A 27,315-nucleotide genomic window follows, 5' to 3' on the forward strand; every position below is an offset into this window, starting at 1 on the left:
GCTGGGGGACGGTTTTCGTTTTACACTTCCCATAATTGCATTGGTTTAAAGTGTACAAGTATACATTTCTATCGTTAATCTTTTATTTTAGCTCAATGTAATCCTTTAAGTATTCATGTGTAGTGTGCATAGTAGTTAATATAATATAGTTTAATTTATTTAAGTAGTTTGTGAATCATTATTTAGCCATAACAAGCATTAGGTAGAAAGACCGATTTACCCAGACGAGGTGGGTGCCTAATACCTTCCCACTCACGTAACCTGACCACTTATCCCAAATCTCTGACAGACCAAACGGAATCGTGTACCCCTTCACAAGGCTACACTAATGGGTCCTAGGTCCTAATCCTAGGTGGTGAGTCCATTTCATATGAATTGCATGACCTCCATACCCTGATAATCATAACCTTGAGAAGACGCCTTCCTTCTCTCTTCATCGAGGAGCAACATATCCCCTGTCGCGGGAGCAGATCCTCACAGTGGCAACTTCACTGGGGATTGATGGTCAAGCTTTCAATACTAGATGCTACCGTTGAACGTAAGAATTTTCCCCCTCAAGGGTTGTTTGATTGATGACATGTTTGGCTAACCCCTTTTTCTATAGTAACTGCATCATACATTGTGTTCAAAGTGAAATCAAACAACGAGGGTACTCCCTGTTGTGCCTCTACCCCCAGGGAGGTGGGCCATATCATTCTAAATACTCTGAGATCGGATGATACCCGCTTCTTGCACCACTATCATGCACACACACACGACATGGGAACACACTTAGCCCCGTGGTTAGTCGTTGGACTCCATGTGTAGTCATGGGTAATTAATTCATAGCGAAGCCACAACCCTTGATATTTACTGTACAGGTCTAGAATCATCAGTGAGGGTATTCACTAGTGTGCCGTGGGGTACTTCGCTACTCAAAAAGGGCACTATAGCTTGTAGCTTGATTACTCTGAGATCGCATGACTTATTCCCCAGGTATATCAAAGGAACCATGTACTCACAATTCGCTATCATGAGCAATAGGTATATCAGTTCTGTCAATGGTGACCTTATTCTGTCCTATCAGCCCACCTATTGCATGCATCATGTAGGAAAGTAGACCATATACGACTAGGATACGCCACAAACAAACATATTCTATTCAGGGCTATAAGCGAGATTCTGAGTGGTATATCTCTCCTAATGTGGATTGCCTGCCATGGAAAAGAGTTCTATTTGTCCCTCGATAGTCTCTCATCAAAAGTGATGTATCTATCTGGATTAGTGCATAAAAAATGTAGCCTCAATTGTCCCTTGGAGAATGATACACTACCCAGTATAGCACGTCAATGATGGAGCTTTGATTGTCCCATAATGAAAGGCACTCTATATTAGCAAAGGGTAGACCGCCAAGAAATCCTCAATTAGGCCATTCTGTCTGTTGTTGTGTGACGATTCAAATTTAACCTTAAAAAACCATTGAACAACAAAGGGTTTATGGTGTCAGTACATCAATTTCGAGATTATAAGGGTATTCCCTGATTAATCCTGGGTGCCGGTGAAATTACACCATAAACTACCTGATTAAGATGGAATCAAGAGGTCAAGAGCGAATTGTTGCACGAACTAACCTTATTTGTATGTATTTGTTTGTATATATATTCTGGTGTAAATGATGACAAAAGATTGAAAAAATAAAAAAAATTTCTCAAATCCTAAAATAATTTTTGTAAAGTACAATTCACTTCAAGAAAAATTCATGTTACCCGTGTGGGCTCGTCATGACAATGGGCTAACCCGAGTTGGTCTGTCCTGATCCCAGAGGTCTTAAGTACTTCCATTCCTCCACTTAGGTAGAGTGCAGTAAGGTCATTACCAAGTGTGGGCACCATGGATCCATCAGATGTCGGCCCATCAGAAGAAGTATGGAGTCAGCAGATGAATCGCATACAGTAAGAGATAACAGAAATGAAGCAGTTAACGAAACAAATTTTGCAGAAAGTGCATGCCCAATCCCAAGGAAATGCAATGCACACTTTTGAACAGCTGAGGCACACTCAGCCTATGACCCCCAAGGTAGCCCTAGTAGTGTCTAGGGTATCCGCCAAGATTGGCTAGAAGAGAAGGAAGCCAGCACATCCCAGAGGAATCCTGAGACTAAAAAGGAGCTTAGACAGGAGAGCAAGTTGAGAAACCTGAAGTCACTATCAGGGTACGACTCGTGAGAAGCTTGGAGATGACTTGGTGTATTGTCCAGAAGAAAAGATACTAGAGGATTTTGAATGGGAGCATGCTCAGTTTGATGGGACTGGAGACCCTAAAGTCCATCTCGAGATTTTCACAACCATGGCCAAAACATGGAATCTTATAGAGAATCAGATGGGTCAAGCTTTTCACTATTCTTTGGCTGGGCTGGCTTTAAGATGGCTGACACAACTAGACCAGGCTCAAACTCAAACTTGGTCAGCAATTGTGGAAGCATTCATCAAGGAGTATTCATATAACACTGAAGTGGATGGCACACGGCAAGAGTTGGAGACAGTAAGGCAAGGGCCAAATGAAGTACTCTCCAATTTCATCACAAGGTTAGGAGAGAAGGCCACAAAAATGCAGAGCCACCTAATGGAAGCGAAACAGGTAAAAATGATCCTAGAAAATCTATATGAAGAATATCACGATTATCTCTACCCCTGGCCCCCCACGATTCTCAAAGCATCCACACGGAAGACGGCTCAAGGTGCAGTGAGAGAAGTTTCCAAGAGTCGCTCAGGCAGAGACTTTGAAGGAGGGAAAGAAAAAGGTCAAGAAGTGAACATGATTGGTTCCACCCGATGCACTAAAATTCAAGACAAAAGAGTCGTCACTCTCCCTCTAGTAATTCAAGATGGACGAAAACTCCCTCAAAGAGAATTCACTTTTAGCAATATTCCTCCTACCTCCTTTTCTTTAGATTAAAGAGGAAAGGATTGCTGAACACGGTACCACCTTGATATGTGGATATGGCTAATTTATCCACTAGGTACAAGCCCTGCGGCATATTACTGCTACCATGAACAAAATGGTTATTACACTAACAAGTGCATACACCTCAAGCATGCAATCTAAGACCCGATAGATGCGGGGCAAGTCGAGATTGAGACAAAGCCAAAATCTGATGATCAAACGATCAATGTCCTCGAAGAGGATGCAGAAGGGATTGTTTCCACCTTCTTGCTCCGAATTTTGCCGGTTCTTTCAGAAGAGGTCATAATAGAACAACCATCAATAATGGTCACCCAGGATGTGCAAGGGTTGTCAAAGGAAGTTCTCAAGATTTCTCAAATGGAACAAGGGTAGACACTAATTAAGGACATCACTATTGCCCGAAGGCATTAAAATATGGTCATTAATTTGATGCATATCAGTCTCACTGGTTAACTTAAAATGGATCCAGTACCCAGCTCTGGTTATAAGGGCACTTTTTGATGATACAAACTGCAAAGTCCGATGGCGGAGCAGCGACAATACTTTATTCTTGTGTAGACAGGAACACACTGAAAACCTCATTGGGTCCGCATCTCTTAGGTCTTTAGTTCTTTCATTCCGTCGAATTTCCTTCTATAATCTCATCCACAGTGTATTGTCCATTAGCTATCAATGAACATGTTTTCATTTTCATCTACCCAATCTCTTTCTTTTTACTTTCATTCAAATAGTAGTTTATGATGATCTCATGACAGCTAGTAAAAAAAAAAAAAATCCATTACCCCTTTTCCCAATGTCAAAGTCTTGATGATCAAAGATCTTGAGCTTTCCATACATCTGATCCCCTTCCAATGTGTCAAACCTGCCCCAAACTAACTAGGATTTTGAATGAAGGACAAGAACCTGTGACCAGTCACCCAAACACATTGTGGAGCATCACTCCAGTGGTTGAATTCAGTGGAGAACCTCCGAGGATGTCATCCTATATGCCTATTAGAAGGTGGGTCGCTGACCCATGCAACTGCACTACTCATAGTCTGATGTACAGCTCCAGCTCCAGGTACTCTCTCTCCTACCCAAATATATGGGGCCCACATCTATTTTGATGTGTGTTTGACCTTGCAAAAGGTGTTGGTGCAATGCCCAAGAGATAGGCTTAATACCTGTGCAAGCCTAAGGCTAAAACATTAAGGTTGCATTCTCTAGGCGATTGGCCCAAAGCCTAGTGAAATGCCCAGAGTGTCTGAAACTATTTTAATGGACTCCAGACACTAAGGGAGCATGCATACAGCCTATGAACACCCCCTAGAGGTAGATGAGAATTTTAAAAACTATTACCCACCTCTGGAATCATGTGGACCCCACCAGTGCAGCCAGAATGGCCCAGAATTCACTCTAAAATGCATTCTTGGGAAGTGGGACCTAAGGCAAAACAAGCCTTAGTCATCCTAAGGTTATAAATAGGGAGGGACCAACTCCCATTTTTGTTCCCTACTGCTATTACTGAAATAGGAAGAGAGAAAGAGAAGGAGAAGAAGAAGAGAAGGAAAGAGAAGGAAAGAGGAGGAATGTGAGATCTGAGTTATCTATGGCACTGAACTAGCCTGCATACAAGACCAAGGTAATGATCTCAGCCTCTGTATACTGCCGTTTACCATGATTGACCATAAATCTCGGGTCTGATTGGTGTGTCTCTGACCTATAATGCTCAGAACACCACTAGGATGCATAGGGAAACTTGGGATCTTGCATGCATGATCATTGCATGCAAGATCTAATCATCAAATAGGATAATATGTTGTTGTTTCTAAAGCTGAGGCTGAAGTCACTCTCTGTGCTAAGTTACACTACAAACTTGCACCCTGTGTATGCAATCTGGGCATGGATCCTTGCATGCAATGAGATCTTTGCATACCTTAGCATAGGATCAATGTTATTTCATGTAAATACATGTAAAACAAGCCATGCATGCAGCCAAAGTTGGATCCAACAGCCTGAGCTCAGCCTGGACAGCCTTTCCCTGTGCTGTCAGAGCTCCCCCAGCTTCCAGATGGGAAGACCAAACTTGAATCCACTTGGATCAATGAATTTTGCTTTATTTATAGTCCATGATCATCCCATTTGCATCCTTGATCGAAACCATGGCAGATCCTACTGTAAAATCCAAGAAAAAGAGCTTAAACTCGTGTTAAACAGGCTCTGAGCGATGCACTGGGCGATTGCCCAAACGCCCAATGAAATGCCCAGAGATGGCATTTGGGCTCAGATGTGAATTCTGCCTTTTGGACCCTCACCAATGAACCTAGGGCAGTGTGGGGAGGATGTAAATGACCAAAATATCCTTCTCTACTAGTCCTTGCTGTCATCCATACCTTGGATGCTCAACTGGGCCCCACAGGGCCAGGTAGCCATGCCTAGAGCTGGTTTCAGCTAGGCTGTGGACTTTTGTGTTGGTTTGAGGGGTTGATAAGGCCATGCATAGGCAGGCTATACCGTGGAAATTCCGAGGCAAGTGAATCCTTCATCTCTGGATGATGCACAGGGAGATAGATTCAAAAGCCCAGTGCAAGACCCAAAGGATCCTAGGTAACACCTGTATAAATATAAAGTCAGTGTAATTATGCCTAGACCAACTCTAGGACATTAATGTAATCTTAAACAATTTATGTTATTTTATAATTTATGGCAAGTGGCTTAAATGTCTTAAAACTAACACAAAAAACCAATAATTCTATTCAGATAATATTAGAATATTAATCTGTATAGGACTAAAATTCTAACAGTTTCTTCATGCCTTTTGATTTTATTCTTTGATTTTTTGATGTAAGGGCTTCGGGTTTTTTGAGTGTTTGAGAGAATTGTCTCCATTGGGATTGGGGTAAGGCGGCTATGTCCTCCCCTTGTATTGACTCTTATTTCCACTTTCATCAATAAAATTGTACGGACCTCCCTGGGTCCTAGATAATATTCGGGATAAAAAAAAAAAAAAAAAAGTGAAGATTAAACCACAAATCACTGCTAACAAATGAAAGATGTGAGATAACCTCACCAAAACATAGCAGTGCCAAAAATAGAGTAGAACTAGATACAAAGATCTCCAAAAAAGAAAATATACCAGTTCAGAATGTATAACCTAAAGTCCCGAACCTGCTGACAAAATTTCAACTTAATCGGACCACAGATCAACCTCCAATCACCTAGTTGATCGTTGCTACACAGAGCACATCAAAACTACAAACTTCTCTTTTTTGCTTTTCCTTAATCCTTCCGAAAAACACACCCACACCATTAGGATGTGGCTAGGGCTTGGGGGGAATAGCATACATTCGTAAAATTACCATTATGCCCACTCTACAAAGAAAAGAACCCCAAAAATTCTAAAAACTTGGGCTGACATGTTTATGGCCCAACAAAATTATATTTAGAATTTAAATAATAGCTCAGATGTTCTAGAGAAATAACCATTCTCTAGATATTGGTATATATCGAGAACTGATTGTTCCAACCTTAGTTATAAACAAAATGACAATTCTCTGGACCATCTTGTTCCCCTTGTTATTCGTCTTTTTTCACTTCACTCTCTTTATTATAATTTTTTTTTATGGACAAGAGATCACTGCATAGTCGCATAGCCTGCATAAGCATTGGGGCCAATGAGAGTGTGTACAGGGGCATATACATGGCGGGGATTTTTTATTTCATAGGGGGTGAGGTGGTAACTTTGTATGCTCATGTGTTTGGGCGTAGGGACTACCTGACCAGACAGCATTCTTTTTCTCTTTTTGGGAAAAAGATCATTACCTGATTGTGTGGCTCCTATGAAACCAAAAAATCCCACCACCGTTGATGCCCAATAGATAGTTTGTGGCATTCGAAAAACTAATATATCTCTCTTAATTAAGGTAATAATTCACCTTATAATACATGTCTACATAGTATATATGGGCTATAATTAGCTGAATGCCTTCTTTAATTAATCAAATCAAGTCCTTTCACTAATAAATGGAAATCTTTTTTCTCTAGGGTGTATTGTCTTGGAATGGTATCAGATCAGGCATCCAATCAAGCATTGTGATGAGCCCAAATTCTCACCAACCAATCAGGGGCCGCCACATGTCCAAATCCAATAAGGAAGATCGGTTCAGGACAAGAACCTAAAAATGAAGAACCAAGTAAGGATTTGACCCAACCCAGCATGGGCACCTCGGGTGAGGACCCGGACTTGGGCATGACGTCCCCGGCACACGTCAGGCCCACACACGTCAACTCCAAGCACAAGCTCCCTTGGATCGCCATCAACAAGACAACATCGCCAAGGACTCTAGGCCACCGCCTATCGAGTCATGTGGAGTGAACGGACTCATACACCATGAACTCCATCTACCACGTAGATGAGTCTATCCATCAAGATTACTATGGCCACTTGGACACTACGTCCCACAGGAAGGCAACCTCCAAAGACACCATGTCTCTAAGGAAGGCGACTACCTAGTCTACCAAGGACACTACATCTCCCGGGAAGACAACTACCTAGTCTATCAAGGACACTACATCTCTCGGGAAGACAACCAATCAGGATATGCCCTGCTACTCAGGGACTCTATCACCTACAGCAAACACTCTACATCAACTGGGGCTCTCCACACCGCCAGAGACTACTATAAAATGCAAGGTACATAGCCCCATTAGGGGACATCTTAACTCATATTGAATACTATTATTCATCTGTTTGCTCAGAGGGATCTAACTTAGGCATTGGAGAGTCCTAGGTCGGAACCACACTGGTTCTCCTTTGTCACCCAGGGTCTTTTGCAGGTTATGGCACTCGAAGGACCGCTGAACGATTTCTTGAAGCAACAGATTGGCGTCGTCTGTGGGAACGACGCTGGCCATTACCTTCACTAGCTTGTCTCCATACTTGTTCAACCATGGCACGCAGGAAGACCGTTCCCTCCACCAACAATTCCCCGAGGGAGGGGAACGGATCACCTCTTCCAAAGAGTTCACGTCGCAGGGTCAATGACCATGTCTCTCATGAGGAGGAGATCCCAGAGAACCAACAGGTTGAGGCAGCCAACTTCAACCCCGAAGCAACCGCTGAAGGAGCAGAGCCAATACTTGATCCCAATGCACCAGCCATTGTGGGTCAAATTAATGACCTGCAGCATCAGATCCTCGACGACCAATGACTCTTTCGCGAATACCTCAGGCAAAAGGCGGTCACCCACGGTCATAGGCAGGAGTAGAGACGGGAGCAAAGCCCTAGGAGATCACCTCCCAGGGGTGATATGTCCGAGAGGCACACTAGGCAACCGGGAGAACTCTCCCAACATCCAAGGAGAATGGCGGACCTCCCAGCACGGTCAGGCCGGGGGAGAACACCATCACACCGATCCATGGTACCTTACCCTGAAGGGTCCATTCGGAGGTCGGTGTTTGATGGTCGACTAGAAGGAAGTCATGTACCAGAGCGAAGTCGGACTTACCGTGAGGCAAGCTCCTCATGGTCAAGGCAAGATTCATCATGACATGACCCTTCCCCATCTCACCAGTAGTCGAGACGGGAGGGGACTTCCAGGAGAGGACTAGCTCATAGTGAACGACCAATAAGGCGTGAGGAACAAGCACAGGATGAAGAGTTAGACAAGAGACTCCAAGAGTTGGATGAGAAACTGGAAGGGTTGAAGAAGAAAACCAAGGGTGAGACACACTCAATCCCTGACCAACACCCTTTCTCAGAAGAGATCATGTCAGCCTCACTGCCCTCCAGGTTCAGGCTGCCTACCTTTGAACTCTACAGTGGCACCACCGACCCTAATGACCACATCAACTATTTCAATGGCATGATGACACTATATGGTGGATCGGACGTGGTGTCCTGTCGAGCATTCCCTGCATCCCTCAAGGGTGCGGCGACTTTATGGTTTTCCAGACTACGACCACAATCAATCGAATCGTTTACAGAGCTATGTGAGCAGTTCGTGACCTACTTCCAGAGCATCAAACAGAAGAAGATCACAGTCAATTTGCTGAATGTGATCCAAAACCCTAGGGAGTCCCTCAGGGAGTATGTCAACAGGTTCACCAAGGAATCCTTGGAAGTGAAAGACTTGGATGACCAGACCCAGCATGCAGCCCTAGCAGGGGGCATCAGAGACAAGGAACTAATCAAGGACTTGGCATGTCATGAGACTAAGACCATGAAAGAGCTCCTGGAACAATGTAATGAGTTCGTCAACATGGCCGAGATAGTACAGTCACAGACAAAGGCAATTGAAAGCAAGACCCAAGACAATAAGAGGTTAGCACTAGATGACCGCAAGGAGAATAAAAGATTAAGGACTGAGCGATAACAGGAGAAGGGCGATCGCCCATCGGGAAGAAGTGATCGTCGATCAGAGAGAGGTGAGAGGCCAAGCAGCCCAGAGTTCACACCCCTCAACACCACTAGGTCATAGATCCTCATGCAAATCTAAGACCATGACCTAGTCAAATGGCCACGATCCATGCTGGCAGGACCTGAGAAGCGCAACCCTAACAAGTACTGCTTCTTCCATAAGGACTATGGGCATGACACAGAGGAATGCTATCAACTCAAGAGAGAGATAGAAAACCTTATGAGGGCAGGGAGTCTGAACAAGTACGTGAAGGGGAGATGTGATGGCCGAGGAGATCGAGGACGTGACCGAGAAAGAGGACCAAGAAGGAAAGAAAGGAGAGCGGACCAAGATAGAGAAAGAGACCACACTGACGAGAGAAGAGATGCAATAGAGCCAAGTGGCACCAAGGGAGCCCCCATCCTCACCATACTTAGAGGATTGGGGCAAAAAGTCTACCAGAAAGGCCAAAGCCCATGCCAGGTTCGTGGGAGTAGCAGAGAAGCCAAACAAAATGGCGAAGACCGAGACGGTGATCTCCTTCTCAGATGATGACTTGGAAGGTGTGAGATTTCCACATGAGGATGCCCTGGTAGTACAGGTGGAGATAGCCAACCGACCCATGCATAGGGTACTGATAGACATAGGGGCATCCATGGATGCACTCTCACTGGACTCCTACCGTCAGTTCGAATTTGGAGACCATCAACTTAAGCCAGAGCCCACCTACCTCCATGGATTCTCGGGCGCCACCGCCTCCATCAGAGGCACTATAGAGCTACCCGTCACCTTCGGAGAACACCCTCGCCAGGTGACCATCATGGTGAACTTCATGGTGGTCAGGTCCATGGTGTCATTCAATGGCCTCCTAGGGCGACCATCACTGATGGCCCTCAGAGGCATCGTATCTCCATTCCACATGAAGATGAAGTTCCCCATCGACAATGGTGTGGGAGAAGTTCGAGGTGATCAGAAGAAGGCCAAAGAATGCTATGCCCCCTTTGTGAAGAAGAACAATGGCAACACATGAGGAATGGCACTATGCATAGAGAACCTGGTCAGTAATCAGAGAGACAAGCTGACATAGAAGAGAGGAAGAATGGTGGAGGACCTCATCCCCTGTCCACTCAGCAAAGATGACCCTTCCAAGGTCATACAGATGGGCTCACTACTGAGCAACAAGTAGAAAGAAGAACTGGGGTACCTCCTCTAGACTAACATGGATGTCTTCACATAGTCGATAGCAGACATGCCCAGCATTCCAAGATCCATAGCAGAGCACAAATTGCATGTAGACCCAACCAGGAAGCCTGTCCAGCAGAAGAGAAGAAATTTTACCCTCGACCGATAGGCAGCCATTAAAGAAGAGGTCGAGAAGTTGAGCCGAGCAGGGTTCATCAGAGAAGAAAAGTTCCCTACCTGGCTCGCAAACGTGGTCATGGTACCCAAGCCTAACAAGAAGTGGAGGATGTGCATCGACTACATTGACTTGAACAAGGCATGCCCCAAAGATGAGTACCCACTACCCAGGATCGATCTGTTGATCGACGCTACTACAAGACATGAGATGCTAAGTTTTATGGATGCCTACTCCGGCTACAACCAGATCCTCATGCATGAGGATGATGAGTCTTACACCACCTTTTGAATGGACAAGGAGAATTACTGCTACCGTGTCATGCCGTTCGGATTAATGAATGTAGGGGCCACCTACCAGAGGATGGTCAACAAGATGTTCGAGGAACAAATTGGGCACAACATGGAGGTGTACATGGATGACATGCTCGTCAAAAGCATCCAAGCCCATCAACACCTTGCCGACCTGGAAGAGGTATTCGCCATACTGAGAAGGAACCAGATGAAATTCAACCCTGTAAAGTGTGCTTTCGGGGTGACATCCGAAAAATTCCTAGGGTTCATGGTCTTAGTACGGGGAATAGAAGCCAACCCATCCAAGATCAAGGCCATCCAAGAGATGGCACCACCTCGGACAGTTAGAGAAGTACAGAGGTTGAATGGAAGGATCATCGCCCTATCAAGGTTCTTGTCACGGTCCGGAGACAAGTGTCTGCCATTCTTCAAGACGCTGAAGAACCTCCGAAGTCCTAAAGACTTTGCATGGATGGAGGAGTGCCAAAAAGCGTTTGAAGAATTGAAGGTATACCTAGAGAACCCACCATTGCTTGGACGCCCAGAGCCCAATGAAGAATTACAGATTTACCTGGCAGTGACCCCCGTCGCAGTGAGTGCAGTGCTGCTAAAAGAAGAGGACAACATACAGAGGCTCATCTACTATGTGAGTCATATCTTAATTGATGCAGAGACCAGGTACTCGAGAATAGAGAAGGTAGCATACGCACTGGTAATCGCCGCAAGGAAGCTCAGACCATACTTCCAAGCCCATACCATTACAGTCCTCACCAACCTACCACTGAAGAAGGTGTTGCACAAGCCCGAAGTCTCTGGATGCTTGTTCACCTGGGTGGTTGAGTTGAGTGAGCACGACATCAGGTTCCAACCCAAGACGGCCATCAAAGGCCAAGCCCTGGCGGACTTTGTAGCTAAGTGCACTCTGCCTAAGAACGGGACAGAAACACAAGAACCAGAGGAGCAGGATCGAGGATCGTGGGAGATGTTCGTGGATGGTTCGAGTAATGCCACAGGGAGCGGAGCTAGTTTCATGCTTACCAGTCCCGAAGGATTCCGAATACAATATGCTCTCCAGTTCGCCTTCCCAACATCTAACAACGAAGCAGAGTATGAAGCACTGTTGGCTGGACTTCGGGTGGCCAAAGCCATCCAAGTCACACATCTATCCATTCGGAGTGACTCTCAGCTTGTAATGAAGCCAGCGAATGGAGAGTATGAGGCGAAGGATGAGCACATGGCATCATACCTAGCATATGCTCGGGAATTGATCGGGCAGTTTGTGAAGTTCGAGATGGTTCGAGTACCCAGGATCGAGAATACTACTGTAGATGCACTGTCTAGGCTAGCCAACAATGAACTCAAGAACTTAGCTAGTGCAGTGTACGTGGAAATATTGTATGAACCGACATACCAGGAGAAGCTGGTCAATGAGATCGAGGAAGGGCCTAGCTGGATGGACCCTATACTTGACTACTTGCAGAACGACATCTTACCAGAAGACAAGATCGAGGCAAGGAAGGTAAGGATGAGAGCTGCAAAGTACACCTTCCTGGATGGAGTGCTATACAAGAACAAGAGGGGAGCCACAGCACCACTACTTTGATGCCTAGGACCCAAGGGGGCACAGTACCCCCTGGCAGAGGTACAAGAATGGATCGTCGGAAGCCACATGGGAGGAAGAGCCTTAGCATACACAATCCTCCGACAGGGACTCTATTGGTCAAGAATGCAAGAGGAAGCCATCCAGTATGTCAAAGCCTGCGAGCAATGTCAATTTTTTGCCCCAGTACCCCATCTACCCGCCACCAAGCTGACATCAATCCTCAACCCCATACCCTTTGCCATGTGGGGGGTGGACATCTTGGGGGACTTCATGGCAGAGTCAGGCAACCGCAAGTACCTGGTGGTCGCCATAAACTACTTCACCAAGTGGGTGGAAGCCAAGCCACTAGAAAAAATCATAGTCTCAGACAATGGGAAGCAGTTCAATAACCCCAAGTTCAGAACTTTCTGCCAAAGCTACAACAGTGACTATCGGCCTGTTTCGATAGCCTACGCACAAGCCAATGGTCCGGTGGAGGTCACCAATAGAACCCCAGTGGACGAAATAAAGAAATGACTAGAAGAGGCCAAAGGGAAGTGGGTTGAGGAATTACTAACTGTCCTGTGGGCATACCACACCATAATAAGGGCACCCACAAGAGAAAGACCATTCCGCTTGGCATATGGCATAGAAGCCCTGGCACCAGTAGAGGTCCTCACCATGATCCACAGAGTACTACACTTCAATGAAAGAACTTACACAGATGGACTGCGAGGGAACCTAGACTTCCTGGATGAGGTGCGTTAGAAAGCACTGCTAAGGAATGTAGCCTACCAACAGCGAACAGCCAAGTACTACAATGCCAGGGTACGTGAACAGTTATTCCATCAGGGGGACCTAGTCCTAAGGAGGGCAAGTGCATCACAACCAAGGAAAGAAGGGAAGCTATCAGCAAATTGGGAAGGACCCTATATAGTTTCCAAGCAGATACGCCCAGGGACATACCGCTTGAAAACTCCAGGGGGAAAGAAGGTAGCCCGCATCTGGAACTCAGAACACCTGAAGAAGTATTACTAGTAGAAGCAACAGCACCATTGATAGTAGCAGTCAAGTAGCAGCAGTAGTGGTAGTGGTAGCAGTAGTAGTAGCAGCAGTAGTAGCAGTAGACAACATCACTGTTTCAAGAAAAATTTGAAAATTTTCATTCAAAATAAAGAGGTGTTTCGGGAATACTTGTCTTCTTCTACCACTCAATCGAATCACTGCCACTACACAAAGGCGTTATGCCACCATCGAGGCTTTATGCCTAAGGCGTTATGCCACCACTGAGGCTTTATGCCTAAGGTGTTATGCCACCACCGAGGCTTTATGCCTAAGGCGTTATGCCACCACCAACGCTTTAAGCCTAAGACGTTATGCCACCACCGAGGCTTTATGCCTAAGACGTTATGCCACCACTAAGGCTTGATGCCTAAGGCGTTATGCCACCACCAAGGCTTTATGCCTAAGGCATTATGCCACCACCGAGGCTTTATGCCTAAGGTGTTATGCCACCACTGAGACTTTATGCCTAAGGAGTTATGACACCACCGAGGCTTTATGCCTAAGGCATTATGCCACCAAGGTCCATAAACCACCGAGATAAGACATCCCTATGGACCGCCAACTACATGGGGTTGCACAGATATAAGAACCATCGAAGCAACAAGGATCAAATGCATGTCATATCAACATCACCAGAAGAAAAAGTCAAGTACATACAAAAGGCAAAAAGCAAGCATCCCAATCTAAAAGTTCTCAACCAAAAAGTTATCATCCAATAAGTCAACATCTAGAAAGAGCATCTATAAAATCATGGGACATCCAATGGAGGAGCAGCCTCCGATCCAGAAGGAGACATCAAATCAGCATCAATAGGAGGAGCAGCGCCATCCTCAGGGGGGATACGAACCACTGCAACAGTATCGGATAGTAGTTTGGTAACCTCTGGGAACCCCTAGAAATCATAATCAGGGGTCCTCTCTAGGATGCGAACCGCTAAGTCCCTGATGCCTCCATTGTATATCTCCTGGTTGTACTGATGAAAGTACACAGTGATCTCAGGAGACTGCTAGTATGCCGCTACTGCCTGCTCCCCAGCCTCAGACAACTCTACCTCATGCCTCTGCCTCAAAGCACAGAGCTCCTCCTCCAAGGCCTAGACTCTAGAAAAACTATGAGCTGCTGCAGCGATAGGCACCTCGAGCTCCTCCGACACCTTCCGCTCACATGCTATAGCCTCTTCGCGGGCAGCCCTAAGCCCCTGGACCTCCCTCTCCACATTCTGCAGTGCACGCCTTATCTGAAGATCACGAAAAGTATGACACTCCAGTCGAAGCCCAGCCTCAGTAGCACGGTGCTGGACCTACAATCAACAGGGCAGACAATAAACATCCCAAGCACAAGAGAAGCAATGACATAAAGAGAGTGAGAAGAATAACTTACAGAAGCCGTGTCCTGATAGAGACACTGCGAGAGCATGGCATCACTGATCCCTCGGAGGGCTGAACGCTCTGCGGGAAGCCTACCCAGGTCCAACCACTCTCAACTCACACCACGAGTGGCCAAGGTTGCTCCCTCCAGAAGATCCCATGCCAACACCAAAGGAGAAGAGGTCGGCCGATCGGCGGCAGTGCCAGTAGGAGCAGAGGCTGCCCCTTTCCCCTTAGAAGGGGATGGAGTAGCAGACCCAGGAGTGGAAGCAGGAGGAGACGTTCGTGGAAGAATAACACGTGGCCCCATCCTCATCGAGCTCGGGGGATCAGGAGCCCCCTTCTTTTTGGTGCCAGTGATCGCAGGAGGAGAAGAAGAAGCTGGGGGTACCACACCAGAAGAAACACCCCCAGCAGCAGCAAGCTGAGCGATCTTCTTCAGCAGGTTGGAGCGGAAGAGGCTAAGATCCGGTCTGATGTCCACTGCACCACAACATCCCATCAGAGGCACAAGGCAGATCAAAACAGGAATACATAGAAGAAAAGTACATAAGCAAATATCAAAGACAAGTATCTTACCAGGACTCAACTTCCAAAGACATAAGAAAGCCTTAGAATCCAACTGATGGACATCGAACGGGTCGCATCCTTGACATCGCTGGAGGGAGTTGCGCTCGAAGTCGCTCAACTCAAGAGGGCGGTTGACCCTCTTGACATCAATAACCTCCCAGGTAGACCGCAAGGCACAGTGGGGGACCATGGCAAAAAAGAAGCGATCCCTCCAGTACTTCACCGCACTGGTGATCCCCATAAGAGGATCTAGCGCGATAAGAGATCCCCTAGGGAGACGACGGGCGAAGTGGTAACACCCCCCTTCCCCCTTCTTCAATACGTAGAAGTAAGAGAACAATGGAACAATGGCAGCACACCCCATCCGAGCAAAGAACACATAGAAGCCCAGTATGACCCGCCAAGAATTGGGCAATACCTGCCCAGGGGTAAGACACCAATGCTCCAACACCAGCTCCACAAAGCGGGAGATAGGAAAACAAAGACCATAGACGAAGAAAATGCGGTAAAGGCAGACCTCATCAGCTCGATGGGAGTAGGCACGATCGTCAGGCCAGGGGACACGGAGCACAACCTTAGAGGGTATATGGAACTCTCGACGAATAGACGCCAGATTAGAAGAAGTCAAGATACTAGCCATATGCGCCAGTTTACTCCTAGGGTCGCCAACAGAAATAGAAGCTCGGGGGGCCCTACGACCCCTATTAGGAACAGAGCCGCCAGAAACCTCCTCCTCCCCATCGCTACCAACAGGGGAGGACAGAGGGGAAGTATCTGCGGGGGAAGACAACCCTGAAGAAGACTCCTCAATAGATCCAACCATGACTATAGTCAGACCAGAGTCGTCAGATGAAGACATGAACAAACAAGGAAGCCAATGGGTTACTTAATCAGAATGAAGACCTCCCAAAGCCAAGCAACCGAGGAAAGAGAAAGGAGATAACCTGTAACCACCACTGCGGAACCGATCAATAAAAAAAAAATAAAACAAAAAAAAAAAGGAAGAAGAAGATGGTGAAGCAGAAATAGCACGCACTAGACATAATCCAAACCAAAAGGGGGTGCGAACCTTGGGACATCGACCGAGCGGGCGTCGATCGAAAGGACGCAGACCGAGTAGGCGTCAACCCAAGGGGGTGTGAACTGAAGCGGGCGTCGATCGAAAGGGAAAGGACCTAGCAGGCGCCGATCGAAAGGGCGCGGACCTTGGGGCATCGACCAAAGAGGGCACGGATCGAGTTGGGTATCGACCAAAGGGGCACGGACCGAGCAGGCACCGACTAAAAGGGGCGCAGACCAAGCAGGCATTGACCGAAAGGGCGCAGATCGGTCTGGGCATAGATCGCCAAGAAGCTAACCACGGACACGGAACTCCTAAAAACGTCACAGTTGACTGAACAAGAATGACTAGAGCGCACAAGCAGCGCGGGAGCACACACCTAGGAAGATGCAAGGCCATGGGCACCGCACCAAGCAAGCTACGGTGGGCAAGGATGATGTCTAAGAGTAGTCGATCAAAGCCAAGTGCACCCCATTAGGGCATAAGATCAAATACATGGGGGGCACAATGAAGAGACACAAAATCTAGAACTCAAGTAAAAAGTGGAAGATGAAAAAGCAAAAAGGAGAAAAAGTTAGAAAGAGAGAGAGAGAAGGTGAAAAGCAAAAAGTGAAAAGTGAAATGAAGGCAAGTGTACATATATCTACAAGAAGGAGAAAAAGACAAAAAATATGGGAGAGGAGAGGTTTGAACCCACAACCTCTCCCTCACCACACAACTCACAAGCAGATCCTCAGGTAATAAATTATTCACCGTGAACCCCTCAATTGATATAAGAATGCAGAGGTTACTCTCTTGAGCACTCCGTTCTAAGAGAGTGGGGGCAAATGATGAGCCCAATTTCTCACCAACCAATTAGGGGCCGCCACATGTCCAAATCCAATAAGGAAGACCGGTTCAGGATAAGAACCCAAAAATGAAGAACCAAGTAAGGATTTGACCCAACCTAGCATGGGCACCTCGGGCGCGGATCGTGGGCGCGGACCCGAACTTGGGCATGACGTCCCTGGCACACGTCGTGCCCACATAAGTCAACTCCAAGCACAAGCTCCCTCGGATCTCCATCAACAAGACAATGTCGCCAAGGACTCTAGGCCACCGCCTATCGAGTCACGTGGAATGAACGGACTCATACACCATGAACTCCATCTACCGCGTAGATGAGTCTATCCATCAAGATTACTAAGGCCACTCGGACACTACGTCCCACAGGAAGGCAACTTCCAAAGACACCACGTCTCTAAGGAAGGCAACTACCTAGTCTACCAAGGACACTACATCTCCCGGGAAGACAACTACTTAGTCTATCAAGGACACTACATCTCTTGGGAAGACAACCAATCAGGATAAGCCCTGCTACTCAGGGACTCTATCACCTACGGCAAACACTTTACATCAACTGGGACTCTCCACACCGCCAGAGACTACTATAAAATGCAAGGTACACAGCCCCATCAGGGGACATCTTAACTCATATTGAATACTATTATTCATCTGTTTGCTCAGAGAGATCTAACTTAGGCATCGGAGAGTCCTAGGTCGAAACCACACTGATTCTCCTTTGTCACCCAGGGTCTTTTGCAGGTTATGGCACTCAAAGGACCGTTGAGCGATTTCTTGACGCAACACATTGGTAGAACAGTTCTAACTAGGTATAAAATCTGTTCAAAAAATAATTTTTTTTTACCAAAATTTAGGGCAAAATCATCCAGGAAGGCTCGATATCATTTTTTAGAACCATGCTCTAGGGTGTTGCAAGATCTTTGAAGTTTAAACTCTTCCTATTTTCCCCTTTATAACTATTTTTTTTTTAAAAATTATCTAGTGGAATACAATAACATAACAAAGTTGTTGTAACACAAGAGAAGGGGCCGGAAGGGCTTCTTCCATGGACTGTATAAGAGATGAAAATGGGAATTGTTATTACCTGTACAAGCAACCAAAAATAGCATAAAAGCCATGGCCATAAGAAGAAATGCCGGTGGTGCCTTTTCATGGACTCTTGCAATCTCCATGGTCCTCTATGCCACAGTTTTTTGGGAAAGAGTAAATTGAGGATGGGAAAAGATTGGGGGGGGGGGGGGGGAGGGATTTGTGGGTTTGCAGCTCTCTAGAGGTGTCTGTAACGTATTCAAAAATGACTACAATACCTTTATATGTATAAATTATGGGTTCATGTTCTCTGCGCCGCTGTGCAGGCTACGCCCAGACACATGGGCCTGTCACTCAGGGGGGCAGGGTGGTTATTGCGCCCACCCCATGTGTCTGGGCGCAGCCTGTGCTGGGGGAAAAAGTTTTAATACACTGCTGTGTAAGCCGTGTATGTGAGAAGGTGGGAGTTTCAAGGCATTAATTAATGGGTGGGGGGTGTTTATTATTTTTTCAACTCTTTGTGAGAGGGAACATGACCGTGCATGCTTACACGGCCATGTATGAAAACTTACCCCTTCGAAAATAGTGATAAAAAGTTAAAAACATTCTCTCTCTATCTATCTATTTTAAAATGGGAAAACGTTTGGGCTGATGTGAGAGCACACATAAGCATCATCAGAGGTAACATTTCCGCCTTTCATGAGGGTGGGGTGGTTATTTTGCCCCCTATGTTTGGGTGCAGCACACACACACTTCTTGACCGTTCTTTTACCCTTATAAAATATATTAACCAAAAAGGATGATTTTAAAAAAATAAGGGTAGGAGAACTAGGGTTTTATAAAACCCTCGCCCAACCTTGAGTCCCCTTAGCTAGTCCTAGGCCCAACCCATCCCTGACCAAGGCCTAAAAAATCCAACCTTGACCCGCCCTTAGGATCAGGTCAAGCTGATCCTTATCAGCCCTAATCATGGGGAGGGGTAAAGGAGATGCGTCGGCTGGGGAGAAAATTATCAATTTTAGGTAAATTAAAACTATAATAAAATGTTTATATCACTTATTATCTCCATATATAATATATTTATAACAAAACTTGGGTGACATTTAAAGTTTATAACGTATAGTATATCAATATATATGTTTTAGTATAATTTAAAACAGGGTCGGGGCTGGCCGAGCCAAGCTCAGCCCGAGGCTTCAACCCTGGCCCGACCCGACCTTGACTTAGGGTTAGAAATTTCCAGCCTTGACCCGCCCTCAGAGCCAAGATATCTCAGCCCAGGCCCTGTTCGGGCTCAAGGCAAGCTAAGGGTGTCAATTTGGGACTGGAACCGGGAACCGTCCCAATACCGTCCCATTAAAACCCGGTACCGGACCGTCCCATTAGTAAATGGGATGGTACTGGTATCTGATTTTGGTACCGAATGATAAATGGGATGAGACGGTTCTGGGACGGGATTCCCAACGGTACCAGTACCGAAATACCAATTAGGTACCGGATGGTACCAAAACTACTAGTACTGTTTAAAAAGAAAGAGTATATAAGATCTTTTTAAAAAAAAAAGGATTCTTTTGAATACGAAGAGGAACAACAGGTCAACAGCCGTAGCTTGAAGTCTCTCCTCACAGAACCTACTACAGTGCTACTCCCTCCTCCCTCGACCAACTACATCTACCAGGTTCTTCCTTTTTGCACTTCGTACTTCGTACCATACTACCGTGTGACATGTGTGATAAATAGAGTTTTGTTTGGGAAAATCAAAGAGGAAACACAGTGGGATTCTTCCATTTTGTAGGACTTCTCTAGATTTAAAAAAATGAGAAGCTTATTACATATGATCTTAGGGAGTTTGAAGAAGTAAAACTATGATTTCATAATTTAAGTTGCTTTATAAAAAATAGTAGACAATTTAGATTTCATGATAGTGAAAAAATTCCACAACACTAATAAATCCGCCTTGTTAGAAACAATTAAACTTCTTCTTCCTTTTTCTACAGTGCCTAGAACCGTTTAAGAACCGGTACCTTCCCGTCCCGCTAGTAATCGGGACTGGGATCTAGGTTTGGTCCCGTTAACTAAATGGGACGGTACTGGGATTGGCACTTTTAGTACCGGTACCGGTACCATCCCGTCCCAATTGACACCCTTAGGGCAAGCTAGGACAGGTTCGGGCCGACAGAGCCAAACTTGCACCCCTAGGTAGGACTGTTGGATCATTGATTCGGACCAGCAGGCCCACCACAATGGGAGAGGTTTTATCTTAGAGTTTATATTGTACGTGCTCGTCAAAACCAGAGTGAACCACCCAGCTGATGAGTTTTGGACGCCACGGTGAGTGGAGATGTTGCAATTCCGACATAAAAAAAACGTACCAATTTTTATTATAAAAGAAGTTTGATGACCCATTATTGGCCCTTGTTAGATACACGATATTAGCGTATTAGGTATCAGTATCGGCCGATTTATATTGGTATAGGTCATAACTAATACCGTTTTTTTGATCAGAGGTCGTAACTAATACCAAAACAGTGATATCTAAGGGTGTCAATCAGTCGATTTGGTTTGGTTTCACCAGGTTTCGGTGTGAGTGGGTGAATCTGAAACAACCAACAACGGAAAGTTCGATTTTATTCGGTTTGGGTTTGGTTTTTCTTATTGGTTTAATATGGGTTCGATAGGCCGGTTTATACAAAAGCCTAGGATAAAACAGGGTTTTTTTTTCTAATGATTTCGGATTGATACCAATTTCTTAGTGGTTTTATATCGATTTGGGTTAGGTTTGTCATGTTTGTTTCAGTTTTGATGTGGTCCAGATTTTAATTTGTTTCACAGTACTCCAATCTGAAGCCAATCCAATTCTAAGGTTCATTTTGGTTCGGTTCGGGCTGGTTCAGGTTGATTCGGTTTACATTTTGACACCTCTAGTGGTATTCAAACAAATAGTAAATCGATCTAAAAAACAATCGATATTATGAGCAATAAACGGTCAGATCCAGCCTGATATTGCCGATCCATATCAGTATCAATACCAATATCGGCCGATCAAGACCAATACGGGTACCAAATACCTTAAATGGTTCGATAACAGAATGCTTGGGACTCTGTTTACACCCCTTAATAAGAGATTCTTATAATCCAAACTGTGGAAATTGTAGTTGAATCAAGCATGTAACTTTATACTTTAACCCTTTCAATTTCTCTGTTTCCACTTTCCAGTCCTCAACTTTATTAAAGGGATTGTCGGACTGAAACACCTCTATGGGTTGGGGGGGTCTTTGGTTACAGATATTAATTTAACCATTAATGTTGCTTAAATTTAGCCTAACATTCTATTAATGGAGGGGCCCAAGGTGGAATATCTGTAACGTGGGGAGAACCCTGAACAAAGTTTTAAAACTCGGAATTGGAAACAGAATCGGTATAAGGGCGTGTTTGGTTCGGTGAACCAATTGGTGCTGCACTAATAGATTCATGATTCCCAATTAAAAAAACCGTTTGGTTAAAAATGATGGTGAACTGATCCAGGTTCATGAATCTACCTGATTCACATTTTTTCATGTAAGTGTGAATTATATTTTGGTCCACCTCCATATTTGATCAAGGAAAATAAGCCCTAGTATACATACCCCTCTTATTTTGTGCACCAATCTTGATTCCTACCCATCGAGCTAAAGAACGAAAACCGCGACAGTCGCTGTTCGTCGTTGCCGAAGGGAGAAGAAGGCGAAGGGAGAAGAAGCTCGTCGTTTGCCGAAGGGAGAAGAAGCTCGTTTTGCCGAAGGAAGAAGAAGGCGAAGGGAGAAGAAGGCCGTGGAACCTGCAACTAGAACCTGCAACTGGAGAAGAAGGCTTTTTCTTGCGATCAACCTGTGATTTCTCAAGGGTTTGAAGTTGAGAACAAGGCTTTTTCTTGCGATCAAGTGGGGAAGAGGAGACCTGCAACTCCACAGGAGATTCAAGGTGATTTCTCTCATCTATCCCATCTCTTTCATCTCTCTCTCGCTATCTCTCTCTCTCTCTCTCTCTCTCTCTCTCTCTCTCTCTCTGTTCGCAACCCTTACAACTAAAACCATTTACCTGCGATTTTGCAAACCTAGGTCCCCCTCTCGCCCTCTCCCTCCCTCTCCCGATTTTTACAAAATTGATTTCGAGTTTAGGATCTAAAATCTATTCTAAATCCTAAAATGTCAAATGCCTATTTGCACCCTCTCATTTGAGTTGCGATGGGAACAGGAAAACCTAGACACGCTGGGGGTCTAATGTCTCTTCTCAGTGGAAGTCTGAGGAACCCCATTTTTAGGTTGGCATATTTTAGACTTTGAAAATGTTGTTCTATTTGTCATTTATAAGGGAAGGTATAACTGTAGACTTTAGATTAAAAAAGGACTTTGTTTCGATTTGGTTCATCCTCTGTGATTGAGTGGGGATTATTGTTGCTACAATTGCCAAGCAGCTGCGTAATAGCCTCATATTCTTTCAAAAATTTTCCAATTTGAAGATTTTGGGAGATGGATGGGAATGTTTGTACATTTTACGGCCTGTGTATGTAAATAAAAGTTGATTAATTGCAGCTCTATCTTTTCGATTTTCTATACCTTGCTTTAAATTTGTTAGAATTCATGGAATGTAGCTTCATTTTGATCCTCAATTTCCATTGGTTTGCTTGTGTTAATTAAAAATTGTAATTGAAATTTATATGCAATCTTTCCTAACTACTCATCATCATCACCTACTTGGTCAAATAACAACCAGTTTATCTTCATCACTAATGGGTAGGAATGACTTATTTAAGTGGTGAGTCAATGGCATGGACAGATCCATGCATGTCATCAGCTTATAACCCACTTCAAAACTAACAAAAATGTCGTTTGTAATATTTGTGTGGCTGATGAGATGGGATTTTCAGATTTGAAGAGGGCTCTCAGCTTTGGGTTTCACTGTTCAAGCACTGCAATATTATAGATAAGGTGGGCCACATTGCCTCCATTATTGTGTGGCTAATGAGATGGATTTCTCCTCTCAATCTCCTGTGTCCCCCAATAATGGTAGTTAGGTTACTATTTCTGGCTTATTATAAGTGGGATTATTATGATGGACTTCTTCAAGTTCCTTACTAATTTTGGGAAGTAAGTTTCAGTCTGCACATCTCTTTTCTACCCTTCCATCAATTAGGTTAGATTTGGACAACGAGAACATCTACATCAAATAAATGAGTGTTGGAAATTTGGAATTGAATTCATGAGTTTGATTCTGAATGCCTCCTTTAACCCCCACGAATGTCTAGCTAAAAGTTTAAGCATTTGGGCTTTTGGCATTGTAATTCTTTATGAAAGGGAAAGAAACTGGACTAAAGAAGAAATAATTATATGATAGATTTGATTGAGCTTATTGAGCAAGAGAGAGAGAGAGAGATGTGGTTCTTTGTCTCCACTGCTTGAATGGTAGATGTAGGGAGGGTTGGTTGATGAGATCTTGAGGTTGTTCGATCCATGCTAGAGATGTGGTTCTTTGTCTCAATGTGAATGTTAATGTGATTTGATTATGTTAGTCAATGTGAATGTGAATGGGCGTATGCAGGGGGGAAGTATGTGAATGGATTATACTATTGTTTAACCTAATATTTGCAGGACAAGTCAATACTTTTCTTTATATTTTCTAACAAGTAAATGGGTGTGCTGCTCATTATTTACTTGAATCATTTTCCCATCATATTGTTATCTCAATTCATCTGTTGTGTGCTTCTTTGATTTGTTGTGTGCTTAGAACGTAAAGCCAAATAATTCGATCTGTTGTAAGCTTAGAACTTAAAGTGTTTTTTGCTAGTAATACCTTATGACAGCTATAACAATGGATCCATGCACCAAATCCTTTTGAGAAAGTTAATTGAGTGTTAGTATCTTTGTAGGCCTAGTTTAGTTTACTCAGTTTGAGAAAAAACTCATTTGGACAAATATATTTCCTTATTTCATCTTAGTTGCTGAAATACCCTTTTGTCTCCACTGATTGAATACTACTTGATGGGTCTTTAGCTCAAATTCGTAGAGCACTTGAAACATGAGCATGTTCCAAGGGGATGGTGGTTCGAATCCGCCAAGACCCTTTTTATTCAAATGTTTATAGCATAGTCAGTTATGGCACTAATCCACACAAGAACCCAATTTTTAATGGCATCTTTGAAATTTGACATATTTTTATAATTACTTTAGTTATATTAATGAGATATTTTAATTTTATGCTAAGGTTGGTAAAAGAGAAAATGATTTTACAAGTATTTTTTGGTATAATTTAGAAGGACTCAGGGTAATCAAACAGTTTTTCATATAAATCCAAATAAAATCCAACTGACAGACTTAGGGTAACCAAACAGTTTTTCAGGATGATTCAACTAACAGACTCAGGGTAACCAAACAGTTTAATCTGTTAGGACAATGGATCCATTGGTGCAACACCAATTGGTTCCTCACCAATATCAATGCAACCACCAATTGGTTCACCGAACCAAACACGCCCTAAGATATTTCGATCCAAATCAGCCTGAATCAGTTCAAGAATCGAGAATCTAAACTATTTTATTGTGAAAATCGAATCAATTAAAGTTAAATTCAGCCCATGAACAGGTAAGATTTAAGATGGATTATAAAAAAAAAAATGACTATGAATAGGTCGATCCAATTCTAATTTAGGAAGCAACGATCAGGAGCAGTGGAAATTGAGATAGGTGTCAGCTGATTTCAATCCAAATCGACCGATTCACTGCTCCGATTCCCAATTTTTAAAACCACGAACATGAGAGACTTGGGGTAACTTGCCCATTACTCAATTTGTCTGATCAAACTCAATTGCTTAGTCAACTAATTTAAGCTAATTCTATGGCCGGAACTATCTTATCATAGTTATCCTTCAGTTGCATCTTGAATGGGTGGGCAAATGAAAATTTTCTGGTTGAACATCTTGGCAACTCGGGTTTTGCTCATATTGATTTGAACCCGGTTGTGATTCACACGGGCCCTCCATTCCCAAACCGGTTTTCCTAATCTGGTTGACCCATGATGTGGCCAGCAAATCAGAACCATCAAGCTTTGATTATTGGAATCCCCTTTTAAATGGACCGTACTTAGATCAAATAATTTACATCTCTCTCTCTCTCTCTTTTCTCATGCAAGGAAGATGCATGTCTTCAATAGACCGATTTAAAGGCATCACAAATGAGACGCAAAGAATTATTCTTGTAAAATCATAAGAGATGCAAAGAGTTATTCTTAAAAGTAAAAATTGATTCGAGAGATGAACCAATTTGAAACTCCATTCAAGCAAGGGAGAAAAGAAATATTTTTTATTGATATTCTAAGCTTGCATGTTAAAAAAATGTTAATGCTGCTGACTTTGCTCTTATTAGAAGAAACCATAAAGAAGTACCAAGCTAGATTCCCCCAGAACCCACATTAAGTATTTCAAGCTATTTTCTGTTTTTTTGGTATATTTATGTAACTAAGATCACTTATGCCTTGCTTCTTTAATAGGAAATAGAAAATTTCTAGAAGCTGTTATCAAGCTAGAAGGATCCAAACTCTATAAATTGAGGTGGAGAGGAGGGAAGGAGGACAATTTAATTTGCTAGCTGATCATAAGACCTAATTACCTCCTAGTTGGTTTTGGGTGCTCTCTGCTCCTCTCTTATCTTCTTTTATACTTTAAATTTGATTCTCCACAATACTAAGCAAATTGTCCACCTCTCATCTAGAGTTTGTAGTTGTCTAGTTTCTTCAACACTAGGACGGTGTGTGAACAAGCTAGAGGTTCTCACAATTGTAAAAGTTTGAGGTATGTACATCTATGTTTCCCCGCTAGTTGATAGTTTACAGACATGAATAAGTCATTTCATGGGATATAGAAAATATATATTTTTTCTTATGTTAGAAAAGATCTCATATAGAAAAAATGATTAATTCAGTAAATATATATATATAATCTTATCTCTTGAAGAAAGTAGTTGTTTTCATATTTTTTCCATCTTATAAAAACAGGTGAATTAATTCATAGTTTTGACATGGACCGGTAATCCAACCCCAGGGAGGTCCTCATTTTTCTGGTTTGGTCTTAAACTCAAAATCCCTATTAGTAAGAATCAGAGTCTAACAAAGCTCATATGGTCTCTAGAAAAGCCATCACTTTTTACTGTTCTAAAATTCTTTGAAAAGTTTAAAAAAAATCCAAGTAGCTTTTCTTTTAATAATTGTTTTTCAAAATATGAACGATGGTGTCGGTGTTCAAATCCCTCTTCACCCGTAACCGGTCCAAAAGGGGGAGGATTTTTTTTTCCCCCCTTTTGGGGGTAGGAAATCATGATCGGATAGCGGACCCAAATTAATGGAACTTGGGTGTGAGTCTTTTATCGAAATGGAATGGCCTTACCATTTGTTTTTTTCCATTTTACCATTGATTATCCTACTCTCTTTTTCTTTAAATAATAACTTTTTGTAAGTTTCCTCTTCCTCTCGTCTCCTCCGACTCTCCCTCTCTCTCCCATCTGATTCTCCCTCAATTACTTTCCAAACCCAGACCAGCAAAACAAAATCTGCAACAAAAACAAGGAATGAAAGAGCAGGGAGAGAAAGAAATCGGAACCTCTATAATTTCAAGAAAGAAGAGAAGAGAAGCAACGGAAGCAATGACTTTTGGTGGATTCCCAATTCTCTTGCCATAAATTGGATGAAACAAATATATTTCTTTGTTGGAGAGATTTCTATGGCAATATATATTTTTTTGTTGCGCCAGAATCACTTGATTGTATTTAATCGGCAGAATACAGGTATATAAACAGAACTTCTT

At 43.8% G+C, this 27,315-nt stretch overlaps 1 long non-coding RNA gene across 1 annotated transcript; it reads left to right on the forward strand.

Moving 5' to 3' along the window:
- The first annotated feature begins 1,619 nt into the window (after positions 1-1,619).
- Positions 1,620-27,315, forward strand: LOC122651298. The gene is made up of 3 exons (XR_006331432.1): positions 1,620-1,631; positions 17,060-17,063; positions 27,224-27,315. It is a non-coding gene; the product is annotated as an uncharacterized LOC122651298 (long non-coding RNA).

This window comes from Telopea speciosissima, chromosome 2, assembly GCF_018873765.1.
Source record: "Telopea speciosissima isolate NSW1024214 ecotype Mountain lineage chromosome 2, Tspe_v1, whole genome shotgun sequence".
Taxonomy (NCBI): domain Eukaryota; kingdom Viridiplantae; phylum Streptophyta; class Magnoliopsida; order Proteales; family Proteaceae; genus Telopea; species Telopea speciosissima.